Source organism: Cebus imitator, unplaced genomic scaffold (genome assembly GCF_001604975.1).
Source record: "Cebus imitator isolate Cc_AM_T3 unplaced genomic scaffold, Cebus_imitator-1.0 Scaffold669, whole genome shotgun sequence".
Classification (NCBI taxonomy): domain Eukaryota; kingdom Metazoa; phylum Chordata; class Mammalia; order Primates; family Cebidae; genus Cebus; species Cebus imitator.
In genome coordinates this window covers 54,895-67,747 of record NW_016107984.1, presented here as the reverse complement: position 1 = coordinate 67,747, position 12,853 = coordinate 54,895, and positions in this window count along the sequence as shown.

Here is a 12,853-nt window from a genome sequence, read left to right as displayed (position 1 = left end):
TCAAAGCATCACGTTGTATTCCTTAAATACATACAATTTATAAAATAAGGAAAAAACATAATGCCCGCTTCCCCAAACTCACACAACAGAGCTAACTGTTTGTATGCATCCCTCCAATTTTTTTTTAGTGGTCATAAAACTTATATGAGCAAATGTAAAAGATGTTTTCTTTCCTTAAAAAAAAAAACCCACCAAAGCCAAAGTAAGGACTTATTATTTCATTTGCTTTACAGTTTGCCTCTGTCCCCCCAAATATACCCTGGACATCTCTGTAGGTCAATTTAAAAAGATCTAGTGTATTATTTTAAAATTATTTCATAAGATTCCATGACATGAATATTCTGTAACTTAGTCTTCCTGAGCCTCTTCCCTTCCTTCTTTCTCTTCTTCTACTTCCTCTACTTCTTTTTCTTCCCTTTTCTATCATTTTTCCTTCTTTTCCCTTCTTCTCCTCATTCTTCCGGTCTATACAAATAACCGTGTAATAAAATCCCTGCATCATTTGAACACCACTGCTAGTCCAAATGGTGACAGTTAGAAAAAGGCATCCCCCAAGACATTTTACTGCCAGAAACTGTTATAAAATATATACAAATTCATGATAACTAACAGGAAAATGATACACCTTAGAGTTCACAGTTACAAAACTTTATGCAGCAGTCCTCACATACTAAGACCATTATTTATAGAAGACCAGATTCTCAGTCAATGCAGATACATAGTTTAACTTTTAGTAGCTTCTGTCAAATTACATTCCAAAAAAGCTGTAATACTACAGTGTATGCAATACACTTCCCACACCCTTAATAACATGAATTTCTATCTGAAGATACAAAATTTCAAAAATAGCTTTATTGTTTATTGTATAATGAAATAAGCTCATTGCCCCAAATCCCCAGAGTCCTAATAGCCTAAGATGGCCATTGTTAACTCTCAGATTAGCATTTGTGCAGGTATTTCTTTATGCCTGTTAAAATACATGCCAATACTTTTCCTGACTGGCATCTCACTGTTCTTTGACCTACTCTTTAAACTTAACGCTATTGGGAGCCCCTTTGAGGGCCAACAAATGGAGATGTGCACCATCATTTTTTGGGAACATGCATTATTTTCCACTCTCACCTTCTGGGTGTACATACATCATTATCTAGCCTCCCTTTTGGGGGTTTATGTGTTAGGGCCCATTTTTACTTTCTTGGATTCTTGCGATATGTTGTGATGTGACTACTCTGAGTCCAGATATTACTAATTTGTGTCTGCTGTTTTTTTTTTTTTCCTGATCAGTCTGAATAGAAATGGATCAGTATAAATTTAATTGGACTTCTGAAAGATTCCACTTTTGACTTTATTAATTTCCTATATAGTTTTTCTTTTTTCTGTTTTATTGAAATCCACCCTGATCTTTATTATTACTCCTTATCTTCTGCTTATTTGGAGTTTCTTTTAAAAGTAACAACACTAAAAATATTGTCTTTAATATTTTCTCTAATTTAACATTTTTCTAATTTATTTAATATTTTTCTAAATTTATTTTTAAAAAGTTGACAAAAATTGTATATATTTATTTTATGCAACATGTATTTTGAAATATTTTTACTAGCTTCTTAAAGTGAAGCTGAGGTTATTGATTTGAGATCTTTCTTTTCTAATACAGGCATTTAGTGCTATAAAATTCTATGTTAGCTACATATCGCGAATTTCAGTATGTTGCATTTTCTAATTACTTCAAAATGCTTTCTAATTTCTGTTTTAATTCCTTCTTTGATCCCTGAGTTATTTAGAAGTGCGTTACTTATTTTTCTACGTAATGTGGGATTTTAAAGATATCTTTCATTTACTGATTTCTAAAGTAGTTTCATGAGGTCAGAGAACATGCTTTGTATGTCCTTGTATGCTTTTACCATTGAGACTTTATGGCTAAGAGTATGCCTTGGCAAATGTTCCAGGTGCACCTGAAAAGGATGTGCATGCTTGTCAGGTAGAGTGTTCTATCAGTGCCAACTAGGTTAAAGCTGTTTGATAGTTTCGTTCAAATCTATATCCTTACTGATTTTCTACTTGTTATACTAGTTATTGAGATAGGAATGTGCAAATCTTAGATTCTAACTGTGACTTTTTCCGTTTCTCTTTTCAGTTCTATTAGCAGTTTTTGCTTCATGTATTTTGAAGCTATGTTGTTAGTTATAGAGAACCTCTTGGTTGTTTGACCTCTTTGACATTATAAAATGATGCTCTTTATCATTGCTATTCTTTGCTCAAAATCTACTTTGTGTGATATTTATTTACATAGCTATTCTTAGTTTCTTTTGATTGATGTTAAGATTACATATCTTTTTCCAGTCTTTAGCTGTTCAGCTCTTTGTATCATTTAAAGTGTTTTCTTATAGGCAGCATAGACTTAGGCCTGGTTTTTTTGTCCTATTTTATTAATACATCATTTGCCTTTTAATTGAGGATTTAGATCACTTGCTTTAAGTGTGATTATTGATATGATAGGTTTAAAACTATCATCTTGCTATTTGAGACCAGCCTGGGCAACATAGGGAGACCCTAGCTCTACCAAAAAAAAATTAGTTGGGCATAGTGGCATGCACCTGTGGTCCCAGGTGACTGAGATGAGAGGATCACTTGAGCTGGGGCAGTTGAGTCTGCAGTGAAATGTGATTTTGCCACTGCACTCCAGCCTGGGTGGCAGAGAAAGGCCTTTTAAATAGGTTAAATGATCACTGTCAGCCATTTTACCCTTATGTTCCCAATTAAGACTGAATTTTGATTAATATACTTTTGCTGGATTATATTTTCAAGAATAATTATCAGGAAGTGATGTGGTTCATCCACATTTGGATGACTTACCTATCTTAGAATATCTCTATTGCCATAGACACACGACAACTGAGGAGCAATAGAGCTGTTAGTCCGACTTTCCTCAAATCTCGATTGTTTCATTGCATTTTAGTAAGAAGAAAATGCTGAGGAAAGTATGATAGTCAGCTAATAATCTTCCTTTTAGGATACAGGCTTTTACTTTTTCAAACCATCTGTGATTCTTTGTTGGACAAATCTTGGTGTATTTAATCCTATATTCTTTTTATCAGGACACAGTGAACCTTTGAATTGTATTTTTTTTTCATTGTAGAAAAGATCTTATTTGAATTTTATGTCTTACAATATTTTCTAGTCTCTTCTTTAGGTATATAATTATTTTTATGTTAAATTTCCAATTTTCTTTTCTGTCTCTTTTATTTTCACCCTTGTCACTTTTATTCCTTTATTTGTATTCCTTTGTCTTTCTTGTCATTAATTTTATTTTCTTCTTTGTTTTCCTGGAGTCAATCTCCTACAGTGTTTGCTTCAACTATCTTTTGGAACTTGGGATGCTTTTCTTTCTCTTGCCCTCCCTTCTATTTCTCCTCCTCCTCCCCTAATCATCCTATACTTCCTTCTCTTCTTCTCTCTATTCTTCTTCCTTCTTTAGTTCAAGTTTCACTTAATATTGAATGACATGATTTTACATATACTTTTGACCCATGAACAAATAGGTTTGAACTACAAGGGTCCACTTATATGTGGATTTTTTTTTAACCAAAGGCAGATCTTAAAATACAATATTTGCAGAATAGGAAACTCAAGTATATGGAGGGCCGACTTTTCCTAGAGGGAGGTTCTGCAGGGCTGGTAGTGGAGACCTGAGTGTGTGCTGATTTTTGTATATGTGGTGGGTCCTGGAACCAGTTCTCTCCCACTGTGTATACTGAGGAATGTCTGTATTTGCTTTTGAATAGGGTCAGTTCTGTTTGCCTAATCATCATTCTGAGCATCTCCTTAGGACATAAGTTAAATGAATATGTTAGACCTCGTGTTTGGGCATAGAGCATGCTGAGCAAGGGAGGGAACCCAGAGTCTTGATTCTACTTCAGATGAGGACCAGGGAGGGAACACAAAGATGCTAGCTAAATGTTTGCTGACTGAGTGGGTGAACCACTGAATGCCTGCCTGACTGTCTCACAGGGAGGTGCAAGATTAGGTGAGATGACTAAAGCCACTTCGAGACATGGAATCAATCATGGTGCCCATCAAGGGTGGATTGGATGAAGAAAATGTGGTACACATACACCATGGAATACTACAGCCATAAAACAGAAGGAGATCATGTTTTCTGCAGCAACCTGGATGCAGCCAGAAACTGTTGTCCTAAGTGAATTAATGAAGAAGCAGAAAATCAAATACCCACCAAAACCAAGTGCATTTCTCACTTATAAATGGGAGCTAAACATTGGCTACACATAGACACAAAGATGGGAACAATAAACACCAGGAATTCCCAAAGCGGGAAGAGTTGAAAAACTACCTACTAGGTACTATGTTCACTACTTGGGTGGCTGGTTCATTAGAAACCCAAATCAACATCATGCAATATACCCATGTAACAAAACTGCACAGGTATTTCCCAATCTAATGTCAAATAAAATTAAAAATACAAATTTAACAACAGTAAAAAAGCCACTTGGAGCATTACCAACCACTCCACACAGCCTGGGCTGAGGTTCTCAGGGTTAGCGAAGGTGGTAGCTGCAGAGCATTGCTTTTTGGTAAAACATCTGACACCACAACTTTTTATCCAAAAGAAATTGTGCCGTGTGCACTTGGGTCCTGTTGCATGGCTACAAAACAGTGACAGTTATTACAAATTAGAAGTCTGTGGTTGTGACTGAATTCCTGGGATGGGTGACTCCAGGACCCAGACAGACAATGTCTGCCCTTCAGAGTGCAGACTGGGGAGGGAAGTCCCCTGGCAGTGCTGCCACTGATGTAACACATCTGTGCTGGACACTCACTACCAAGTTCTGCTTTCCCAAACATTTCCTACGCTGCCGTGTGGGAGTAGATCCCATAAGGTGCATTAAATTGTGCTCCACTGAGAGGCCCATGCCTCCCAGCAGCTTCCAGAGATGTGCAGTGTATGATTTGGGGAGGTCATCAGGTTCACTATTACTCTTGTTCCCTCTGCACTGTGACATTTTATGGAGAATTCACACTCAGACATGTCAGAGCTAAATGGCGACAGGCTGATCTGGTGTCACTGTGAATGCTCTGGATTCTTTACTGCTGCAGACTTGCACATGTGAGAGACAGGTCAGACTCCCAGGCTCTCAGCTTGGCCCTTTTCCATGCTGGACGGCAGACAGCAACCCCTTCCTTCATCAGCTTCTTTTGTAGCAAAATCTTCGCCTTTATCCTGTTTTCTTGTAACTGTTCTCAGAGCTTGGTTGAACCTCCAGTGTTAATACTCCTTTGCTACTGCTTGATCTGGCCCACAATCCTGTGTTTCTGAGGACTAAATACATCAACAGAAAAGGGACCCATGCATTATTTGCATATAATAGATGTGAGATTTGCATCACTGAAATTGGACTTGAATTGGCTAAGCAAGCTTCAATTAAAACTTAAGACTTCTGGGATATGCAGAATACAGAAAGTGGTATGTTGTCCAGCTCACAACTTCTGCAGAGTGTGAGTGGTGCTCACCCACTCCACTCCAGCTATGGCTGATTGATTCTAGGGAGAGGAGCCTGAGTCAAACTCAGCCAATCACATTCTCACTCTCAGGAGTATGAAAACCTGAGTGGAGGCTGAAGCACAGTCATCCCAGGGAGGAAACCCAGACCTAAGGCCCCCTAGCCTCTACACTTGATGTTCTCAGCCTCTCCTCCAAGGTCCTCTCATTTCTGCTATGGCCCTTCACTCTTGCTCCTTAACATCTAGGCCTCTAGATTCAAGAGCCTCAAGACTGTTGTGGCCATGCCCTTGCTGCTGGCCACGCTTGTTGGACATGTCCTCACATCTTTTTTGTGATACAGCTCAGCCAACATGCTCAGAATCCAGGCCTCTAAACTCATTGTCTCAGGATACTCAGGCCCTACTTTCACCCTTTCTGTAGGCCACAAAACTCAAGTTATGGAAACAAAATGAAGATGAAGATATATGGGGTATCTGCCTTTTTGAAGTCCAACAAATTTGAGCATAGAAACCTCTGGTCTGGTGTGCTTGAAAATACGTCTAAAGACTTTAGGATTATTATCTAGACCCAAGATGCATGCACTCAGTTGATCAATTCAATAATGATTATCATTTCAAGTTAATCCTTGGTGTTATGATGGGAAGTAAAAAAAATGTGGAAATTGAGTCAGTCTCAAGGAGTTTAAACAACGATTGACTTATTCATTGATGGAGTAATTCTTTAATTTATTTAATGGTCATCTATTCATTCAACAAAAGTTTATTGAAAATAAGCTGATGGCAGAGCATGTTTTGGGTGAGTTCAAGGATAAGCAGTCAATCCTAATGACTCATGTCAAAATATGCTGATAAAAATGAGAAAAGGCTTGGTATGAGCCTAAAAAGGTACTTAAATTTAATACAGGCATTGCATTAGTCGGGATTCTCTACAGGGACAGAACTAATAGGTTAGATGTATATATGAAGGGGAGTTTGTTAGAACTGATTCACAGGATCAGAAGGTGAAGTCCCACAATGACTATCTGCAAGCTGAGGAGCAAGGAAGCCAGTCCTCAAAAGTTTGGAAGCCGACAGTGCAGCCTTCAGTGTGTGGCCGAAGTTCTCAGAAGCTCCTGGCAAATCACTGATATAAGTGCAAGAATCTAAAGGCTGAGGAACTCGGAGTCTGATGTTCGAGAGCAGAAAGCATCCAGCACGGGAGAAAGATGGAGGCCGAAAGACTCAGCAAGTCAGTTTCTTCTACCTTCTTCTGCCTGCTTTATTCTAGCCAAGCTGGTAGCTGATTAGATGGTGCCCACCCAGATTCAGGGTGGGTCTGCCTCTCCCAATTGACTGATTAAAATGTTAATCTCCTTTGGCAACACCCTCATGGATATCCCACCCCGCTGCCGCCACAGGGAACAATATTTTGCATCCTTTAATCCAATCAAGTTGGCACCCAATATTAACCATCACAGCCATGTATGAAGGCAAGTGACTAACTAGAAGTTTGTTGTCGTCAGGCAGGGAGATAATGATCTAGACTATAGAAATGGTAGTGAGTGTGAACAGAAGATTAATTTTCAAAGATTTTTAAGAAGTAGGTGATTGAAAGGTAGGGAGATAGAGGGGAAGGTGAGGGAGAGTCAAAGGTGAGGTCATGTTGCTGACTTGTAGGGCTTGTTAGATGCGGATAGAGATAGAGAAGTGGTTTATGTGGGAAGATCATTCTGTTTTCTGATATGGGTTTCTTAGATGTGAATGAAAACGTTGAGTGAGTCTGAGTTTTGGAGAGACATATAGGTTGAACATCTAATTGGAGAATCATTTTCTTCCTTTTTGCTTTTGTTCTCCAGCTTTATTGACTTATCAGAGAATAATTTTCTTAAGAGATGGTAATGGAATCCATGCAATGAAATAAATCAACAGAAAAAAAATGATCCAGAAGAGAGGCGACTATCCTAAGAACCACGGTGATGTTATGAAATATACATGGGTCTTCATCCTGTCTCCTGTCATACAACTCCTAAAACCCTTGGAATGTCTAAAGGCATACTTTTCATGTGCAAATGACTGACTGATGTCTTCAGGATGGAGCCAATCACCAGAAAAATCAAAGCATAATTAGAGTGTTGGGACTTTCAGCCACAACCCACATGACCTTTGGGGAGGAGAGAAGGGCTGAAGGTTAAGCCCATCACCAATGGCCAGTGATGCCTATGCAATGAAGCGTCCATAAAAATCCCAAAGGACTGAGTTTGGAGAACTGGATTTCTGAGCACATGCAGGTTCCTGGAGGGTCGTGCCGGGGGAGGGCATGAAAGCATCTCATCCCTTCCCACATGCCTTGCTCTACGCATCTTTTCATCTGTATCCTTTAAAACATCTTTTGTAATAAACCGCTGAGTACCCTGATTTCTGTTAGCCATCCTAGCAAATTAAACTGATCATGGGAACTCCAATTTATAGCCAATCTGTCAGAAGCACAGGTGAAATAACCTGAGGCTTGTAATCAGCATCAGAAGTCGAGGGCGATCTTGTGGGACTGAGCCCTCACCCTGTGGGGTCTGATGCTACCTCTAGGAAGACGGTGTTAGAATCAAGTTGGAGGACACATAGCTGGTGTCCACTGCTGCAGGACTGGTTACTTGCCTGGTATGTGGGAAAAATCCCCTACACAACCTGGTGTCACAAATACTCTGCATTGTGAAAGTAAAGGAGAAACTAAGTTTTTTCCCCTCAATATTATTACATTCAAAATATAAAAGAAAGGATGAGCAGAAGGATAAGGGAGGTAACTGAAAGGGTGTCAAAGGGGCAGAAGAACAATTAATGGAGGATGGGGTTAAGGGATCCAAAGAGAGACTTTGGATTTAAAGCAAAGAATCATCATTGAATGATAGTGAAATGTGAAGGAAGGTATCTGCCAAGTTCTCAATTAATGACTTCTATTTTCTCTGAGCTGCAGGAGAGAAAGCTTTCTGAGAATGCATTTCAGAGACTGGAGGGCAGGGTTTCTGGGCAGCTTTCCAGCAGGATGCAGGGCACAGGACGAGATAATCTATGTAAAGAACTTTGAATAATGTCTGGTGGGGATTACGCTTTCAATAGATGCGGCGAGGTGAGCTATTATAATGGCCCCAAATTGTTCAGCTTTGTGGTTTTTCTCTAACAGTGATTAACACCTGGGATGTAAGCACAAAACAGTTGGCAGATGGTATGGTTTGGCTGTGTCCCCACCCAAATCTCAACTTGAATTACATCTCCCAGAATTCCCACATGTTGTCAGCGGGACCTAGGGGGAAGTAATTGACTCGTGGGGGCTGGTCTTTCCCGTGCTATTCCTGTGATAGTGAATACGTCTCAGGAGATCTGATGGGTGTGCCAGGAGTTTCTGCTTTTGCTTCTTCCTCATTTTCTCTTGCCGCTGTCATAGATGAAGTGCCTTTTGCCTCCTGCCATGATTCTGAGGCCCCCCCGACCAGGGGGAACTGTAGGTCCAATTAAACCTCTTTTTCTTCCCATTCTTCAGTGTGTCTTCATCGGCAGCATGAAAATGGACTAATACAGTATTAATTCTGAGGAGGTTTTGTCAAGAAATGACATAGGAGAGTAAGAGAATTGTGGAAATTGGGAAGCATGATAGATATATTGTTCTCTGGAATCTTAACTTAAAAAACTTAAATAAACCAACAAACAAAAGACAAGAGGAGGCTGCTAGATAACGAGAAAGAAGATGGTTCCCAAGCCAGAAAGTGTCGATGATGCTAAACTTTTGGTGCAGAGGGACTGACTGACTGAAAGGGACTGAGGGAAGGTTGAGGAAGAGAGAGGGATGTTGACATCTGGACTCATGAATATGGCAGTCATTGGCGATGACAGTGCTCTGGGAGGCACTAGAAGCAAGCTGATAAAGTGGAATGGAGGTAAAGGCACTGGAAACGAGCTGATCGAGGAACGGAGAACTCAAGGTGTAGGACTTGAATGTCACATTTGCTGGTAATTAGGAATGGGTAACATGACTTAGCCTGGTATAGTAGTCAGGTTCTCCAGAGAAACACAAGCAAACTGGAAGATACATGCACACATATTGGAAGAGTTATTATGGGAGCTGGCTCACGTGACTGTGGAGGCTGAGAAGTCCCTTGATCTGCTGTCCCAAGATCAAGTCCCTTGATCTTGCATGCTAAAGAGCCAAGAAAGCCGATGGTGCAATTCAGTCTGAGCCCAGAGGGCCAGGAGATGGGAGCACTGATGTCTGAGGGTAGGAGAGGGTGGGAGTCCCAGCTTAAACAGGAAGCAAATGCCCTTCCTCCTCATTTCTGTCCCATTTGGGCCCTCAACAGAGAGGCTGGCTGGTGCCTGCCCATGCTGGTGAAGTGGCTCTGCTTACTCAGCCCACCAATTCAAATACTAATCTCCTCCAAACACTCAGCCTCACAGACACCCCCAGAAATAACATGTTACCAGCTACCTGGGCATCCTTTAGTCCAGTCAAGTTGACACCTAAAATTAAATGACTATACCTGGTTTCCCCAGAAAGCATGCCTGGAAACAGAGGCAGGAGTGAAAGCACTGTCCTGGAGCATGGTGTCCAGGGCGCAGGAGCAAGGTGGGGACTGGAAGCAGGGAAAGAAGAAGAGTTGTGGAAAGTCTGTCATTGTGTCAGTCACTGCCGCGGGCAAGTATGTGCTTGATCCCAGAGACAGCAAAGGAGCCAAGTGACAGGGGTCTCAGGGACTTCTCTATGGAAGAGAAAGAGGGAAATGTTTCCCTACCAGCTTCCATCCCTTATTGGTCAAAGAGCCCTGCATAGGGTGTAATCCCTCCAAATTCTGGGTTGTGCACCTGTGGGCACTAAGCAGGTTCACAGGGAAATTCTGGGGTGGAAGACCAGAGGCACACAGCATGGAGTTGAAGGTAGCTGTCTCCAGGTCATACCTGTGTGGGGTTGCCAGTTCACATAGAGGATGGTTGGAATGAATGAGAGGTGCAGCTGAGGGCATTTGATGGGGTGCCCCAGAGATATTCTGCGCAGTCCACCCAGGGACAGTCACACCCACTCAAGCCATCTGTTGAGTCCAATCTGCCACAGCATCAGTCTTAAGGCAGTGGCTGGCTATAACCTCTGCAAACATTTAACTTAAAAGTATCAGTGAAACAAGCTCCTGTCTCCACTAGTGCAGCAGGCTGTGTGGCAATAATCTGTGTCACAGACTTCCCCTCCAGCGCTAGGTTGGCCTGCATGGCTTCCGGGTTTGGGACCTTTAACCTTCTTACAAGGAATATCTAAGGCCTTGGTTGTCTTGCCCATGTCAGGGGTTGCAGTTGCCTGTCCACCATCCTCACTGGATGTGGAGGCCACAAGGGGTACCCCAGGAAATCACTGCACTCCATATAAGACTCCTCCTTGAGTCCATTAGTAAGCTGAAACTCTAGCTCCTCAGAGCCATCGGGATCCAGGCCCTTCACCAGTTCCCTCTTGCCTGTGGATTCAGTGGCATTTTTGGCCCAAAAGTGACCGGGTGAGAACCATGACTTCAAGCTGAGTAGACGCCCTGTTGTGCTCACTTAGTGGAAGCTTCTCTCTTGAGCACCACCTCCACACCCTCCGCCACCCCTGACCCAGGACCTTTGATCAGCCCAAGCCTAAGTTTGCTGTAGCAGGAAGCACACATTCTCCGGGGGTCACAGGGGTGGCCCGAGGGCTGGGCTTACTTCCACCTTACTTAACCTGGAGCGGTCTTCCAGTCGGCTCCTCTCAGGCTCCTGCCCAGCCTGCCAGGCCCCTTGGCTCCTCCAGGAGTCTGTGCAGGGGCACATCTCAGGTGGCTTCTCCATAGAGATTGGTCAGCCTTCAGGGCAGTCGTACCTCTGTCCACGGGGAGGAATTTCCTTCGCTTTTGTCCTCCAGGAACCCCTGAAGTGGCAGGCCTGGGCAGTCTACCTTTGCTGGTTTGTGCTGATGCACAGGGCTGCCATATGTGGCCCAGACCCAGTTCTGTCCCGCTGGCAGCTGGTTGGAGAGAAGCCCTGGAGTCTGCTGATATGAGCTGAGGGAGAGGTATCAGTGTGGCAGGCAGGGTGCAGGAGCCTGCGCCATCTCTGCACATCATTTTTTCTTCTCCTGGGTCTGCACGGGCTGGATCTTGAGCGTCCCAGCTCCTGTGTGCAAAGGATTGCTGCCATAACCACCCAAACTTATGGCACGGGGAGAGGGGGCATCCGACTTCATGCAGCCCCTGCCTGGGAGCACCTGTGGACCAGGTCCCAGTGTTGTACCTGGAGCTGCTCTTCAAATGTGAGTAGTTCCCTGCCACAAAAGGGCAGCCCTGCGCAGATCCCTAGAGGCCCATGTGGCAGCTCTGCTACTGGGGCTTTCCAGAGACTGGAGCAGAGGCATGCTCCAGCGGATGCCGTGTGGCCTAGGGGCAAACTGCACACAGCCGGAGCCTGCAGTGAGTCTTTTCTGGCTCTGAGCCCCATTCAGAGTTGGCAGCCGACTAGGTCATGTGATAAATAGATCAGATCAGTACTTCCAGGTGTGGTTTATGTGCATTGGAAATCCACGAGGCCTGGCAAAAGCCAGATGCCGTCTTAGTGGTAGGAGGTAGAAGATGCAACAACGTGCCTTTCACCCCAGAGGAAACATCCCGGCATCACCCAGACCATCAGACCTATGAACTTTGCAGTGGGGAAAACCACTTTGGGATCTGCCTCCACCTTCTGGGCTACAAGTGCTGGAAGAGTACATCACGCTTCCAAGTCAGAGAGGACCTTGCACTGGGTGCCTCTGAAAGGTCAATTGAATTGTGATTTCCAGCATTAGAGTTCTCAAGGGCCAATCCATTTATTTCCATCTGAAGAATGGGACTACTAATGTCTGCCCTATAATCCTCCCAGTGTTATTATGTGGGTCAAAAGAGGAAATACACAGGAAGCACTTTGTCAACTGTAAAGCATTGCACAATTATCAAATGATTGATATTATTATGCTGTTCTAGGTGTCTCATTGCTTCTTTTTTTGGCACTATTGGAGGCTTGAAAAAGGAGGAAGACATAATTTATAGTTGCCACAGAGCTCAGGGCCAGAAAATTCCTGAAAATGAAGCGAACAGGGCAAACAGGAACATGCTTCCATCCAGGTGAGCCTGTCCTCAACCTTCCTCTACGTTTCGGCTGGTGACCTGGGATGGATGATTGAATGGTGAAATGGAGCATTTCCAAGCCCTAATTATTTGACTGGTAGCTCTCTTAGGTGGAGCCACACTTCCCCAAGCTGTAACCAAACTCACCTTGAATGGAAAGATGGCCAAGCACTTCCTGAGCTCCACGTACTGCATGAGTGACCTGCTCA